Source organism: Carettochelys insculpta, chromosome 2, assembly GCF_033958435.1.
Source record: "Carettochelys insculpta isolate YL-2023 chromosome 2, ASM3395843v1, whole genome shotgun sequence".
NCBI lineage: Eukaryota > Metazoa > Chordata > Testudines > Carettochelyidae > Carettochelys > Carettochelys insculpta.
In genome coordinates, this window is record NC_134138.1 from 26,333,891 (window position 1) to 26,351,027 (window position 17,137).

Sequence of the window (17,137 nt, forward strand, 5' to 3'; positions counted from 1 at the left end):
TGATCTGGCTCATGGCAATTCTCTGTTCTGCAGGCTGGAGGCCCCGACCCTCAGTTAAGCCCATCCCCAGCTGGCCAGAACAGGGCAAGCCATGCCACCCCGAGTTCTTTGTGAGTAAGGGTTGTCTGGTTTTGTTTATTTGTTTTTTGTTATTTTGCTTTTTACTTATGTGAGGACTCTAACTGATTTTTCTGTGGGTCAATGGCCCCTGGCCAAAGAGTTTACCTCTCCTTCCCCTCTTCCCCAGTTTAGGGCTAGAGGGGACCAGAACATCTTCTAACTAAGGGGTGGGAAAGATAACAGCCTGTGTAAGGGTAGAACTTCCAGTACAGCCTCTGCCTCCAGCAAAAATTCTCAGCTCCCATTGGCCTGTTTCACCTGCTGCTCCAGCTCCCTGCAAAATCTCTCACGCCTACTGGCCATAAAGCAGCCAATGAGAGCTGAGAGATTTTCCTGGAGGTGGAAGGAGTGCAAAAAACCAGGGAACGGGAGATGAGAATTTTTTCTGGGGGTGGGAGCAGTGCAGTACAATTCTCAGTTCCTATTGGCCAGTGGCTGCTCAGCAACTACATCCTTCCCCCAGGTCAGAATCCACCTCTGCACGCATACCCCCTCCTGATCCCTGCATCCCAATACCCAGCACCAGGTCACAACCCTTTCCCTCAACCAAACTCCCTCTCAGACCTCACATCCTATCCTGCACCTCAGTCCCCTACCCCAACCTCCCTTTTGCACCCAACCTCTACCTCAGCCTCCACACTCCCTCCACAGAGAAGTGTGGCCCTTGATCACTTACTAAAATCTTGGAGTGACCCTCTAGCAAAAGTATCGGAGGGGTAGCTGTGTTAGTCTGGATCTGTAACAGCAACGAAGGGTCCTGTGGCACCTTATAGACTAACAGAAAAGTTTTGATCATGAGCTTTCGTGAGCACAGACTCACTTCATCAGATGCTGGTCTTGGAAATCTGCAGGGCCAGGTATAAATAAGCCAGAGCAAGGGTGGGGATAACAAGGTTAGCTCAGTCAGCAAGGGTGAGGCTTACTACCAGCAGTTGGTCTGGAGGTGTGAATACCAAGGGAGGGGAAGCTGCTTCTGTATTTAGCCAGCCATTCACAGTCTTTGTTTAAGCCAGAGCTGAGGGCAGCGAATTTGCAGATGAGTTGTGGCTCAGAAATTTCTCTTTGGAGTCTGGTCCTGAAATGTCTTTGCTGTAGGATAGCTACTTTTAAGTCTGCTACTGTGTGGCCTGGGAGATTGAAGTGCTCTCCTACGGGTTTTTGTATATTGCCATTTCTGATGTCTGATTTGTGTGCGTTTATTCTTTTACGTAGAGACTGTCCAGTTTGTCCGATGTATATAGTAGAGGGGCATTGCTGGCACATGATGGCATAAATTATATTGGTAGATGTGCAGCTGAATGAACCCATGATGGCGTGGCTGACCTGGTTAGGTCCTGTAATGGTGTTGCTGGTGTAGATATGCGGGCAGAGCTGGCAACGAGGTTTGTTGCATGGATGAGTCCCTGAGTTAGAGTGACTGTGGTGCGGTGTATAGTTGCTGGTTAGGGTTTGCTTCAGGTTGGCAGGTTGTCTGTGGGCAAGGACTGGTCTGCCTCCCAAGGCCTGTGAAAGTGGGGGATCATTGCGCTGTCAGTGCATCATCAGGGATTTACAACCCATCCTGGACAATGATCAGAGGCCATTACATTTCACACAGGTACTCTATATTGAGTCCAAAAACTTGTGTTTGGCGAAACCAGGAGTTGGTAACCCCCTGCACTGGTTCCAAGAGGAGCATGTGAGCTGATTTTCATCAGCATGTGAGGCAAGAGCTCAGCCCTGGCCCTCTTGCCCCATGCAGACAAGAGGCTTGCTCAAAGCTATGTCACCTGTAGATTAACAAAGGACCAGCTAATGCTACCAACCACCACCTACCCAGTGGAGCTCTGCATCTTAATTTATTTGTTAACAAAGGTGTTGTAAGCAGGACGATCAGTGATTTTAAAAAGTATCACCAGCACTTGGCCCGCATATAGAGGTCAAAAGATCAAATTCCAACTCCGCCTCAAGAAGGTTGCTGATCCTTGGCTAAACCGTAACTTCCAGGAAGTCATCTAGTCAGCGGCCAAGAAATGAAGAAATGTACTGTAGCAAACAGCCTTGCATTGGAATGTCTTAGGCCAGGTCTTCATTACAAGTCTTTGCTGGCACTGCTCATGTTGGGCTGGGTACTATGAGATTTGTGACTGATGAAGTTCTACCAGCAAAAGCCACTAATGCAGATGCAGTGCAGGAAACCAAACACCTCCTGCTCACTCCGTCTGCCCTCCTCCATCTCTTACCCTCCCACATTCTCGCTTGTGTGCTCATTTTCACCAGCCTAGGGCTGAGGGAGAGGGGAGGGCTCTGCCTGGGGGGTTCAGGCTCTGGGGTGGGGATGAGGAGCTGGGGTACACCAGGTGACTCAGGATTGTGGGGGGAGGGGCATCTAGGAGTGATTTTTTGGGGTGGGAGGGGGTTCGGGCATGTGAGGGAGTTCATGGTGCAGGCTCTGGAGGCACTGATCCCAGGGAGCTCCTGGGAAGCAGTTTCATGGGCCTCTGGCTTGGTGGCCGGGAAGCTCTGTACGCTCTCCCCACAGCTCCCACTGACTGCAGTTCCCAGCCAAAAAGAACTGTGGAGATGGAGCGTGGGGCACCCCCACCCCACATCTGCCTAGAAGCTGGAGGGACATACTGGCTGCTTCCTGAGAGCCACATGGGGCTGGGCATGGTGCCTGCCTGTTTTAGGGTCAACTGAATTTTTAGTGGCGCTGCCAGGGACTCTTTTTGACTGGGTGTTCGGGTTGAAAACTGGATGCCTGGAACCCCTAGCAGCCGCACGGGCAAAACTGTTCTTTTGCCAAGACAGCTTATTTCAGTGATGGGCCTGAAACATGCGAGGCCGCAAAAGTGCAGTTTTGCTGGTGCGAGCTGCGGCCTCACTGGAAGTGCCTTACCAGGACAGGACAGCAGTATGTCTACACTGGCAAAGCGCTCCTACCATTGCCCTGGCCTTTGGGTAGCTTGTCTTCCTTGTCTATGACTAATAGGATCCTCTACGAAATAGTACTCAGTCAATCCTTTCAATACCCATACTCGAGGGAGCCCACTGCATTCACACAACCGTGGAATTGTGAGCAATTTGGCAGAGCACCATCTGATTTCAACTGCTTCTGGCCCAGACCTCTCCTATTACATGAACACCAGCAACAGGGCTAGATTGCTTACAAACATTACCTTCCCAGCAGTCACTCAACGCACAGGGCTCGCCTGCGTTCTGACGCTCTCTTTCTAATAAGAGTATCAGCTCGTGCAGCTTTTCACACCACCGGGAAAGCCTGACCGGGTGGCATGATTATTCCGTTTTCCTCTCATGGAATGTTCCACTATGGAGAGAGGGGAGCAAGAGAGCCAAAAATAAATATGGAATAACAACGGAGGTCTTTAGAAACAAAAGGTCTGGAAAATAGACACACATTCATCCAAATTACACGGCTAGAATTCAATCAAGGAATTCTCATGGGGTAGGTAGTCATCTGAACTCTGGTTCCTTAGCTCTGTTTATCATATTCTCTGTTTATCATCCATGCTCTTACCCCAGGATGTATGTTCGGTATCAAGCTTTCATCAGGCCCTCCACTGAATTTCACCTAATACACTGCTTTCAACTGTACACAGTACGTAGATCTCGCTTCCTCACAATATGCTTTCAGTCGCATCCTCAACATTTCTTGCCTAGCCAAGCTCCCTGCTGGTGACTACTGCCAAACATGAAAATCCGTGCTTGCTCCTTGATGGCTGAAAGGCAGCAGTAGCACAGGTTACTTTTGTAAGGCAGAGATGTGGCCTCATACGAGGGAATTTCAAGATCTTTTTTGCATTGGTTGTAGTGTGTTTAAATTTGAAATGTAAGTTATTAGAATGCATAGCCTCAATGGTACGTCTCATCTAGAGTTGGAAGGGTTAGACTTGCTAATCAGTAAGCAAATGTCAATTTGACCAGACACACACAAATTGATGAAAAATATTTCCATTGATAACTGAAATTTATAGATGGATAAATTAAGAAAACTACTGCCTGACAACCTGTTGGCAGTGGCTATGAGCATATTTACTTTGCATGTTCTGGCAGGAAGTTGTAATGGTTATGCAACTGTAACTATTTGAATTGTAATAGCTACTTCATTAAACCATTATTTCTGAAATACCGCAAATTTCCCGCAACTATGAAAATTTAAATCAAACAAGATCTTAAAACTCAGTTTTGTACAACTGCTAAGACTTTAGTAGAGAAAAATAGAAAAAATGCTTACAAATAAACATTGATACTATCAGTCAAAATTAATAACATGGAAATTGAATTCTGTCAAAGTTTATTCTGATGAGTGTCCTGTTGTTTGCTGTACAAGAACCAAATGTGCTTGAGTTTAGCTTTGTACTTCTCACTCAATCCACTGATAAGAATAAAATCTCACCCAGAGTCTCCTCTCAGAGCCAGTTTAACACACCCTCAGGCCCTATGCAAACATGCATATTCAGCCCTCTACCTTGTTGGAATGGGAAGCAAGTATTTATCCACTGCCCTCTTCTTTCTTTGACTCTGCTGGGATTTGCCAAGTGAGACTCAACTAAGCAGGAAGACTGTGCCCAGGCATCCACTGGTTCAGCTTTGCACACAAACTGAAACAATTTTACTCACTTTAGTGAGAGGCCCCATTACCCCATGTGCCAGGTTGCAAAGCCACTCACTCAAGTAAGTGAAGTGTGTGTGCAAATCAGCACTGATAATTATAAAGCAAAACAAAATTGTTCCGTCCTTGCCTTCACTAATTTGGGCCATAGTCTCGTGCGTATTTTTTCTACACTGGGCGTTAATCTGGCTCTAATCTCTCCAACACGGAATGCAGGAAATCAGATTATACAATGTCATTCTCTATGACATTACAGAACTCCTGGTTTGTCTCTGCTTGACACGTTACAGAGGCACAACTGCAGCAGCGCTTCACTGTAGACACTACTAGTGTTCCCTCCAACATTTTCCATCCATGGGCAGAATAAATTTTACATGCACCAAGGCATGCAAGAATGTGCAGCTCCAGTAAACATATGCTATTGGCTTCAGGCAGTTGTGGGCCCTCTGCTAATCAGCTGTGTGGCACCTGAATCTCTTCTGGGTGGCTGCCCAATCACTCAGCTTAGAGGGAACATGGACACTACTTATACTGAAGGGAGGGGTACGGTTACTCAACCTCACTGAAAAGCAGTAGCTAGGTTGACAGAATAATTTTTCCATCAACCTTGTGCTGGCTACCCTAGGGGTTAGATTGGCTTAACTGCATCGCTCAGGGGTATAGATTTTTCACACTGCTGAAGCTTGAAGCGTTGCCTAAATGGGTCGGCCTAACTTTTTAGTGTAGGCCAGCCAACTCTAGTGATTTTACCATTAGTCTCAGTATCTGGCATGACGCATATAAACCTCAGCTTTCACCTAAAGAAAGCATGTCTAATCCTTGCGGTTGGAGAGAATAGCTTGAAAACATGAACCCTAGATGCCCGTAAATGAGATGGCATAATGAACCAAAAGTATATTGTTCTTTTCAAAACCTCATTTTTTAAAGTCAGTACCATGATTGTGGGGGCCCTGATCCATTATTTTTGAATGACTGAGGTTAGTGCTCATACTGATCTCCCCTGGACGGTGCATGCAGCCTCTATGTTTCGGCTGGGCTTTGCTACATATTAATGCAGTATCCATAAAAGCTGTTGCACTTGAGGAATATTTTCAGCACAGTTCTGGAAACTGAGAGGGTCTTCGCAGATTAAAGTGTACGCACTGCGTAACAAGCAGATGTGTAATAAATTCAGAATGATGTATTTTATATGGCTTATAAAAAAATTGATTCCAGCTGACGTAACACCCATAAACATAACCTGAACACCAGGCAGCGAGTTACTTTGCTGGGTATAAATTCAATCCTTATACATTATTCTGTGTTTAGTAGTATTATTTATTTTAAAAACATATATATGCTATCACCAGTCAGGCTCACATATAAGGGCAAAACACCATTGGACAGGTGATGCTGAAGCATGGAATAAATTCCTTTTTCAAGCCAAAATCTAAATCACACTGTCTTAATTGAAAACAAACTTAATTTTACTATTATCTGCCAGACATCCCCTCAATTCTGAAGGGATCTGGTTTTAGAGTGATACTGCACTATGCTATTTATTTATTGTCAGTAGCCATTTTTATTCCTCAAACTCAGTGGATATACTGAATAGTAATTTGGGCCAGGATAAAAACAGAAACAGATCCACAACATTAACTGTGCTGCAGCTAAGTTACTCTGCAAAACCATCCAAGAATGGGGGGAGTAAAAAGTGAAGTCATGATACATGCAAATATTGTGATGTCATTCTGGCATTGAAATTTGCAGTCTACACAGGAACAAGTTGACCAGGCCTGGTCAACAACAGTCAGATATGTTAGGGATTCATTAAAATGGTATCTTTATTGTGTTCAAGTGCTGTCTTCTGATACAAAGTTTCACCAGCGAAAAGAACAAACAGATGTGATGGTGCTAACATCTAGTACTAGGGCCAGCATATTCATTTTATACACGCTGCTTAGAAATCGTAACTGCTTCAGAATTTGGATAAGAGTACTTTTGGAATTGGAGAAGAATTATTTAGCCAAGAATGGGCTACTTTCAGAAACTTCAACTGGCAACTAATCTGGAGAAAACCTGAGTGTTTCTGCTCTTTGGGGGGAGCAGGTGGGAAGTTAGCTTTAATTTTATATATACACAAGTAGTCCATACTGATGTCAATTGAACCATGAACACGCTCAAATTGAAGCATGTACTTAAGGGCTTTCCTGGAACCATAAGGAACATGGGAGCAGGGATAAACTTCCACTCACAAATGGTAGAGGTTTTGGAAAGAATAAATAGGTTAAAGGGAACAGAAGTAGAATAAAGGCGGATGTTCGAATTTTACAAGGTTTTTAGCATTTAAATTTTCTACTATCATTCTGTGCCATACATTTGTTTTGTCCAACATGGGAATTAATACATAGTTAAAGTTATGAATTTAAGTGATTTTACTGACTTGTTAGTGCCATGTACCTGCAACCGAAGTGTAACCCATCGCACTGAGAGTAACAAAGGCAGAGCCAAACTACCTACGAACTGAACAGTAAAATAGAGGTCAGAGAGTGCATTCACAGCCCAATTATTGCTTTTTAAAAAGGGGTTTGGGGCGTTATTTTTAATGTGGTAGGCCCCCATTCAGGAAAGTATTTAGTTAAGGCTTCATGTGTTTGAAATTAAGCACGTGCTGAAGTATCTTCCTCAACTGGGGTCCTGATAGTTGAAGTCACATGGAGGAATGGGTTAGGAAGTACATTGCTTTTACTCCTTATATAAGGAGTACTATTTCACTGTTCTGAGCACCTGTGAGAACTTCATAAACTCCCCAGTGACGTTAAATATGCCATTTTACAAGATTATACTCTTGATAGTCATCTCGTATATTGTGGCCTTGCTGCATTGGGACCCAAAGGTAATGAGATGTTGAAATACAGAGATCTTTTAAATGTAAAGTTACCACTGCACACCTCCTGCTTAGCTCTCCTTCCCCACTTCCTCAGAATCTCCCCCCACCCTTTTTTAATTCAAGTTCTAACACAGAAGTTTGGTTTTGTGTTTTGGCAGGCTTCCTTCAATCCTCTACAACTCCAAACGTTTCAGGCAGTATCTGCATTGACAAGATCGGGAACTTTAATTCAAAGAAGTTACCAGAGAAGCCCCATGTGGTGAAAATATGTACAATGTCCCTTTAAAAAGCTGGCTGTGCGGAAGGCTGGATTCCCACAGTCAAAGTAAACAAAAGGCAATCAGGAAATAGTCAAGGGCAGAGACCCCCACATGGCTTTGAAGTCAATCAATCAGGTGGAACTCCTCAGCAAATCACAACTTCACTTCCTGAGAACCAAGTTTTATTCCTATCCACACAGGGGGGGAGGGGGAGGGGAACCTGTCTCTCGCCCTCCAGTCAGCCAAGACAGAAAAGAACCACAATTACCGATATGAGACGTTAGAAAAATCAAACTCGAAAACTTTGTCAGAAATCTGGAAGACTTTTCCCCAAAGCGGACGGCAGGCGCCAAGAGACGAGCTGACCGAGAGCTCTCTACTAACGTGGTCTTTGAAAAGCGAGTGGCAACAAAAGACCTGAAACCACCACTACTACCAACAACGAGGATTAACCTCTGCTGGGACAGTGCAAAGCAACAGCCCCTGAGAGGCTTGTGTGAAAAGAGGCACTCAGCAGAGACAGAGCCGCTCGGTTTGCAGCATGAGCCGTGTCCTGGGCAAGTTGGATTCGGGGGGCAGCGTGCCGGGGCGGGGGTGTCAACCTCTGCGACCGGGGGAGGGAATCCCCCCCTGCCCCTGAGGGCAACTCCGTAGCTCCGCCGCTGCTTCTCTCTGGTACCCCCGGGCCCGCAGCTACCAGGAGCGATTCAAGGGGCTGCCCCCCAGCGCCTCGCGGTGCCTGGCACCCCATGAAGGACAGATCGTCACGGGGGGATGATTACCCCCACCTCTGCCAACCCTGCCACGCGTCCCAGCGGGAGCCAGGGGGCACCCCCGCCCTTGGCGCCCAGGCCCGCGGGTTTGTCTGCCTGCAGCCAGGGGCGGCTTTGAAACCAAGGCCATACAGCGATCGCCCTGCTCGCCTCTACGTAACGCCCTGTCGAAAGCGGACGCCATATTTTGTGTTGCTGATGTCGACAGCCACACAGGGAAACGTAGACATGTTTTTTTCCACCCCCTCCTCCGCCTCTCTCCCCCCCCAGTCGCCTAAACTTGCAAAGGGGGGTGCATGAAAGCAGCCCCCCCCCCAATTTCTCTCGCCAGCCAGCGGCTCCCCGCCCGCGTCCCCCGCCGAAGTTGCAGCCCCCGGCTCGCTTCGGCAGGCGCTGGCTGGGGAGGAAAAGTTGCGTGCGAGTGGTTGGCTGGCGAGGGCAGGAGCGTTCGCAAGTGCATGTGGGCAGGGGTGCCCGGCAGCCGCGTCCCCGGGCGGGCCGGGGTGTCCTGCGGGGGGGGGGGGTGGAGGGGCGGGGGGAGGTCTTACCTGCTCCCAGGGCTTTGGGAGGCGGCGGCACGAACTTTCCCCCAGTGGAAAGGCTCTGCCTTTCGCCAGGCTGGGCAACGTGGGAGCCGGGCTGGGGATCCCGGGCAAAGCCCCCCGCCCCCCGCGCAGCAGAAAGAGAGGCAAAAAAAAAATAAAATAAAATAAAAAAAAAAGCCCCTTCGATCACTGGGGATCTACGCCAAAACCCACATGATCTCTGACGTCAGCCTGCGTATTTGCATACGATACCACCAGCGCTCTTTCAGCGGGGTCTCTTTATTTGGGAGAAAGTTAGAAACTGAAATTGACCCAGGCGCCTTTAAGAGTAGGGGTGGGGGAGGTTATACAAATTTCCTCACCCTCCGCGATCCATCCACACGTGTGTGTGGGGGGGGGAGGTTGTTCCTCCCTTTTGGGGTAACTTAAAAGTCTGTGGTTGCCACCCCATTTTTAATGCATTTGTCTAGCTGGGGGGTGGCAGGGCCGGGAGAGATCATTGAACTTCCCCAAAGCTTCGTCTACCTCGGTCCTGGTGGTGCTGGACCCAACACCCCGCATTATTCTACCGAAATAGACCCTGGCTAACCACACCCACATCTCCCCCTGCTTGAAAATACCAAGCCCCTCCCCCTCCGACATGCCTATGTAACTTTTTGTCCCCCCCATCTGCCGCCTAGATCCTACTAATTTTTGGCCCCCACCCTCCCAATGGTCACGCCTCAGAATGAACAAGTGTAGACGCTCCTTTTACACCCAAGCCACCGGGGATCCCCCTGCATCCCTACAGGGACAGCAGCATAAATAGGCAGCTGCGTGCCTAGGACCAGAGGCTGTGCAGTGTTGGCTCCTAGTCCCCCAAGGGCAACACCCTTTGTCAGCAAGCACTAGCTGGTCCTGCTGCAACTTGCATCCCCAGCCCATGATGAACGCCTGGGTCAGGGCACCTCCCATCTGACAGCTGAAGCCTGCTGGATTTTGGCCACCAAATAAACTGTGCTACCAGAACATAGAACAAGCCATGCGTCAACCAACAACCCCCCCATCCAATCTGAGCAAAGAGATGCAAACACCCAAATTTGGCACCTGCCTGCTGGATCCGGCCAAGTTTGGCTACAGACTTTTCCTGGCTAAAGGTAGACAGGCGCATGAGCAGGGAGGGGGCTCACTGGGGTCAACACCTGTGAAGATCCAGACGGGGGGCGGGGCTGAACCAGCTGTTAGCCGCACTTTCCTTCCAGGAAGCATGGGGTGGGTGTTTTGCTCTTTGCGGCGGCATTATAATATGGGGGGGGGGGCGGCTTTGAAGGCCAACATGGGCACGTTGGGGGGGGGGCGTGCATCGGGGCCAGGCGGTGTGGGGAGTAGCAGTTAGGAGGGTCCAGTTTGAGTCTTGGGTACAAAGAACAGGCAGGATCCAGGTTTTACCCAGACCACCTGGGGATGCTCCCATCTCATGTGGTTTGGAGGGGAGGCGGGGGGGACCCCAGGGAAATCGAGACCGTCCGAAAATCCCCCTGCCAGACCCATTTGCCCTGTGCAAAGTTCAAGGTGTCACCGATCGTGAGCTCAGCAAACTGTTGCTCTTGATCACGTGTAGTAAGCAGCCAGAGAAGCCGGTGAGAAGAAGGGCAGAGGCAGCGTCGCAGATAGCAGGCAGCTTGCTAAACATCCCTGCTCCTCATTTTACAGTGTTCCTTTCTGCCAGAATTGAGCCGGTTGGTGAAACAAAACAGATTCGGGATGAGGCCGGGGTGGCAGTTCTGGTCTTCTGGGGCTGCGGGCCTCTTTGGTATCAGCTGACAAAGTTCCAATCATTGTTTACATTGTAAGGGCATTGATGAATCTGTCTCCCTTACTAGTTACACAAGAATCAACTACCCGGGGAGGTAGGAGAGGTTTTTTATGCTCTATTTCTAATCTGTCTTTTTGAACCCTTTTGTATTTAAAAAACAAAACAAAACAAAAAACTCCAGATCATGCTTAGTTTCTGGAAATTAGTTTCTTGCTTAATGCCTCAAATTCGCATTTATCTGTTATAAGTGGAGGGAACCTTTCACCATTTAAAATTGAGATTTAATGTCTGTGACTTTGAACTATAAGGATATAATGCAGATAGGTTACATAATATTTTTTATTTACTTCAATTAATTTAAAATTCATATTTAGTGATTACATCTGAGTTCTAAACACCAGCTATTTATATCAGAGGGGTAGCTGCATTAGTCTTAATGTACAAAAAACGAGAAGCCCTGTGGCACGTTATAGATTAACATAATTTGGAGCATAAGATTTTGTGGGCAAAAACCCACTTTGTTAGATGCATGTAGTGGAAATTCCAGAGGCAGGTATAAATATGCAGGCACATGAAAAGAAGGGAGTACCAATCAAGAGGAAGGCTCTGGAACTTCCACTACATGTATCTGATGAATTGGGTCTTTGCTTATGCTCCAAAAAAATCTGTTAGTCTATAAGGTGCCACAGGACTTCTTGTTTTTGCAGCAATTTATAGCAACCACAATCTAATATTACTTATAAGAAGCATATTATCATCTGAACAGCAGGGGCAGGTTACCTATTGTAAATTAATATTTAACTGTGTCTGTATAACTCTCCAAAACCCTGGAATCTGGATTTGATTTTAGAACCACCCCTTAAATTTCCAGATTGGCTTCATGTTAGTAAAATTGTAGGGGCCCACATTAATAGCGCAGTTTGCATCTTTGAAACTAGCTATACAACCTTGTTTGCTGATTTTTTTTTCTGTCTAGAATGGGGAATTGCAAGATGCTTGCACTAGAATGTTTGAAGAGAAGCACTATGTTATTTTAACTGAATAATCACCTAAGAAGGTAAATATGTCAAAGTGATGTCAAAAGACTTCTTTACAGGGGCCCTCTCAACTGAGTAGGGCCGTGTCTACATGTGCCCCAAACTTCGAAATGGCCATGCAAATGGCCATTTCGAAGTTTACTAATGAAGCGCTGAAATGCATATTCAGCGCTTCATTAGCATGCGGGCGGCAGCAGCGCTTTGAAATTGACGCGCCTTGCCGCCGCGCGGCGCGTCCAGACGGGGCTCCTTTTTGAAAGGAAGCCACCTACTTCGAAGTCCCCTTATTCCCATGAGCTCATGGGAATAAGGGGACTTCGAAATAGGCGGGGCCCTTTCGAAAAGGAGCCCCGTCTGGACGCGCCGCGCGGCGGCAAGGCGCGTCAATTTCGAAGCGCTGCTGCCGCCCGCATGCTAATGAAGCGCTGAATATGCATTTCAGCGCTTCATTAGTAAACTTCGAAATGGCCATTTGCATGGCCATTTCGAAGTTTGGGGCACGTGTAGACGTAGCCTAGGCGTGTTTTTGACTGCCTGATTAAGCTTAATATATGTGAGTGATTTGATACCAAAATTGATTTCTGCCTTTCTCTGTTGTGTTTCCAGCTGAAATTTTTGCTTACCTTTTCATGCTCTAAATTTAGGTGTTAAGGATGGAGATACACCCACCTATTCTTCGTGTCTATTGAAGGCACAAAAATAATTACTGGAACTAGCTGGAAGTTTCCAAATTGTGATTTATTTTTGGTCAAACATTTTTATTGACAATTTTGATTTATTTAAAAACTTCAGCTAAATATTTTCAGTTTTTGGAAGGCGTGGGATACTGAAGGGAAGGTTGACCAGCAACAGAGCCAGCTCTGAACTTTTAGATTTTTGATAAAAGAATGAACATCCAAACCCTTTTTAAAAGCCCATCGCTGATGCTGTCCTCATGTCCAGGATCTGTAAAATGGGAATTAAAAAATGTTACATCTTGGCGAGTTCATGTGTTTGTGTTTCTAAAAGGAGCAGATCAACAAAAAAGCTACAAATTTACCTGCTTTCAAAATGTCCTGATTTTCATTTACATTACAGCCCCTTTAAACGAGTCTGGCAGTGCAAAAGGATCTGTAGATGGGTGTAAATGTTACTTATGTCAGTTTTATGTCATGTAAGTGAAAATCAAGCCTAAAGAGTACCCTAGACATTCAAAAAGCTGATTCTACCCTTGGGTCCTTAAAATCATATAGCAGAGACTATAACTTGTTCTAACAGTGGCTTCTACGGTGACCTGGTAAGGTTTGTTTGTCCTCCAAAATACATATTGCATCAAAAAAGTTACCACTAACATGGGCCACCATTTAATCAGAACTCAGAGAATTTGGCCTTATGTGAACATTATTTGTGTCCTACCATCTGAAATGAACAAATTAGGAGCAAATTTACTGAGTATTTTATTTCAATTTCCTGTTGGAAGAACAGATATTGCTAATACTCAGCAGGTGTACAACTTCTGCCATTGTTGGTCTGGTTGCATGATTTTGCATATTTCAGCTAGCTCACTCTCTCCTACAAGCTCTGTTTAGCCTTTGGCTATCATGTTGATTTGGGACGGTTGGTTTATAAATACAATCAGTGGCCTCATTCAACCTTTAACACATATATGAGAGTTACATGAATACTTATCTCAACTTTCAATAGATAAGAATCACTTACAATTAATACAACTTTAAAACAGTGTTTAATGGATTGATGGCAATGTAATGGAGCAGGAATTGCCCTGTACATTGTGTGAAAGAGTAAGTTACAACTTTCCATTTTGTGGGATCTGGTTCTCGATGGATAACAAAACAAAAGACATGTTGATACACAGGACAAAATATGCATGCACTACTTCCCAGAGACCCCTCTTGTTTTATATATTATGCTGTCTTATTTTCTTGGCAATCAGCTTGTCTAGATATAGGTTGTAACTCCCTTGCCCGGCATCGTCAGGACCTGAGTTGTCCTGGATGAGGGATTTGCCAGACAAAGGGAAGTCAGCCTGGATGCCTGGAGGGGGCCCCCCACTCCTGCAGGGTGTACCCCCAGAGCTGCTGGGCTCCTCCTATGCAGCAGGGGTCCCCGCAGTTGCAGGGCTGTCGGTGGGACTCCATCGCCAGCTGGCTCCCAGTCACAGGACTGCCAGTTCTCTCAGCTGGAGTCCTGGAGCTGCTCTCTGGTTTAGCAACATCCTTTGTCCTGCTGGACAACGGATGTTGCCAGATGAGAGTGCGCCAGACAAGGGAGTTTCAGTCTGTAATATGCTGATTTGAGTGCCACACCAAAAGCTGTCAGCACTGCCATAAAGTGACACTATACTTTCTTGCTGAATTATTTGGATTTTTTGCTGATGGCCAGGAATAGGATACGATCAGGGCAGATTCCATTCTGTGTTGTCACATATGCTGGAGACCATCTTTGTACTTTACAGTTTCATTCGATACTTTTTGTTTTTTTCATAGAACTCTAATCAGAGTTGATACACTAGGTTCAGTAGAGAAATGAACAGGAGGCTTGTTCTGGATTGAAGGAGACATGTGGCTTACATCGAAATACTTCTGTTTGGCCCCACACATGACTCTATTTTCCATAAGAAAGGTAGGGGAATCCTGACCATAATTTAAAAAAAAAAAAAAAAAAAAGGCAGTATGTGACTTAAGTTTTGCTGCCTTCAGTGAGACAGAAATGCACCTACTTTGTATATCTTTTGAAGAAAGGTCAGACTTATGAGCACTTAAGGGCTGTAATAAGTAGTGGGGCACTTGTTGATGGTTGCAGGAAGTTCACACACAGGGTTAAATTATCTCCTGTGCAGAGCAGCTGCAAAAGGCGTTATCACTACTCAAGTCCCACTTATGTCATGAATTTCACTCATGCTGACACTAAGGGTGAGAGCCTCACCCTCTCTCCAACCTGCTTATGTTGTGTAGAAGGGCCTGAGCAGCGTAAAGGCAGTTGAAAAACGTCATATCCAGCTGGGAGAGGCTTCCCGGTGCCTCTAGACTAGCGATGTCAGAAAGAAATGCAAGGATCTCTGCAATCCTGAAGCTGCACCAAGGGCTGTGCTGCGAGCCATGGCTGGAGCTGCTGCTGTGCAAGCTGTGCTGTGACTGGGGTCACACCGCAAGCTCAGCGGGGCTGCAGCCTGCAGGGCTCCAGGAGTCTGCGGCTCCAGGATGTAGCTGCAGGAGGACCCACTGCTATTGCTGCCACACATTTGTCCCACCAAGCTGGGTGGGGCGGGGGGGTATGTGCATGAAGTGGGCACAGGATGCTTCGTGTGTGGCTCTAAGGAGCTGCATTTCGCCACAGTGGCTTCTACAGTGACCTGTTGGGATTTGTTTGTCCTCCAAAATTTGTGGCAAACGGAAAGCGTATTGGACACCAGACACTGCAGAAGACAGCTTTAAGTCGTGTGCCCTTGGAAAGCTCCTTTCATGACTGGGACCTGAGTCTTTGGGGCTAAAAGATGTGGTCCGTTCAGGCTTTCGGCTTAGATCACCTGTGTACGACAACCAGGGACTCTGATGAATGACCAAGACCGCTGACAGGAGACAACATTGGGGACATCAACCTCTTACTTTCCTAGCAGACTGTGTATCTTCCAACAAGTGCAATGCAAGAGCACTGACAAGGGATGAAGATGTAAGACCAAGACCACTGATAAGGGACATGGTCAGGGAAACCACCTGTTTCCTTTCCTGATGCACTGTTTGTCTTCTCACAGAAGATCCAGAAGACACTGACAGACAGTATGTGCTTGACCCATACCCTTCACCCCTACAAACGATGACTTTACACTGGGTGGCATCCCAGGGACTCTTATTCACTGATTCTTGAAAAATACAGCCAGCTCAATTTGGTTTATGCATGTTATGTATCTCGTTAACTGCATTAACTCACCTTGTATACTGCACCCACACACAATCCAAACCTGACTCCAGATTCACAATGTCTTTGGTTTTAACTTGTGCTTTGTGTAATTTTATTTGAAACATTTGCTTCAATAAAATCTTTTCTGTATTTGGGACTAAAGTGGGTGGTAGACATTTTGAATATTGAAAACAAAATAAAGCTTATCACTATTCATTATCCCTTTTATTTATTACAGCTGAAAGAAGAGTACCATCCCAATGTATGTTTTGCTATTCTTGCTCCTCGCATGCTGCAATATGATCTGCTTGGTACTCACAGTAGTTTGACTTTTGTTTCTAGTTGGTTTTACTTTCACGTTTTCATACACTGAGCTGCAGTGTTTGGATTGCCAACACAGCACTGAAATCTAATCAAAACCTATTTTCTTTTTTTTTTAAATTGAAAATATATGTGTTTATTAGATATAGATGGTAGATTCTATACTATCAATATTCTTATCAGATTTTGTGATATTTCCCTTTAAAATATTCACAGTGGTTTTTGTTTTGTTTTTGTTATTTGCCTCACTTTAACTGAGAGTTGTAAAACCTTCCAATGTCCATTAAAGAGACCCTGCATTTTGGACCAAAGTTATTTAACATTATTCCTTTAATGTAGGGTATATTCTCTGGTTGGAGATTTGGAACTGGTAGTGTAGGATCAAATCCAGCTCATGGGAGTCTTTCAGTTGACTTCAGTGGGAGTTAGATTAGGTCTCTAATAAGTAATTTCACTATAATTGTTGTTCCTTTTGCTCTCTAGTTCTGTTACGGATCCATTTATGGGTCTTCCTTTGAACAGAATGATGATTTTATTACAGCTCAATGCGTGGCGTGGTCCCTGTATTATGATCTGTGGCAGTGGAAACTCAGAGACCTGTAATGCACTGTTTAAGCACAAAAGCCCGTGCTGTTTTCTTTTGCAGAGATCTTGATCTGTGTGTTAATGGCAGGAAGTGGTGTTTGGCTGATGGTCAGCACACAGGGTGCAAACAAATGGTAGAGAAGTAAGGCTTTATAGCAGTATCAGTCTGCCCAGTCCACCCTCCCCAAAAAACAAACCCCTCCCTTGACCTCAACCTCGCACCTTTTTTTTTCTTCAAAGAAATGACCCAGTGACGCTTCCTAGGCATACCAGGGCACTTTAGTTTGGCAGTTAAATATGCTTTCTTAATCATTCACCTATAT

General features: G+C 45.9%; 1 protein-coding gene and 1 long non-coding RNA gene across 7 annotated transcripts in view; one reads left to right on the plus strand and one right to left on the minus strand.

The window, feature by feature from the left end:
- Positions 1-7,855, plus strand: part of LOC142009141 (uncharacterized) — a 40,124-nt gene extending 32,269 nt beyond the window's left edge. Inside the window, exon 3 of the long non-coding RNA XR_012644357.1 lies at positions 7,760-7,855. This is a non-coding gene — a long non-coding RNA (uncharacterized LOC142009141). The remainder of the gene's footprint in view (positions 1-7,759) is intronic.
- The window catches only part of ZHX2 (zinc fingers and homeoboxes 2), a 133,843-nt gene extending 123,414 nt beyond the window's left edge, over positions 1-10,429 (minus strand). For 3 of the 6 annotated variants that reach the window (XM_074986714.1, XM_074986716.1, XM_074986713.1), the window contains exons 1-2: positions 9,183-10,429; positions 3,279-3,427 (exon numbers count right to left, since the gene is read on the minus strand). The gene's annotated coding sequence lies outside the window, so the exon portion shown is untranslated. The remainder of the gene's footprint in view (positions 1-3,278; positions 3,428-9,182) is intronic. The other 3 variants (XM_074986712.1, XM_074986711.1, XM_074986715.1) reach the window with 1 other exon arrangement.
- Positions 10,430-17,137: the final 6,708 nt, after the last annotated feature.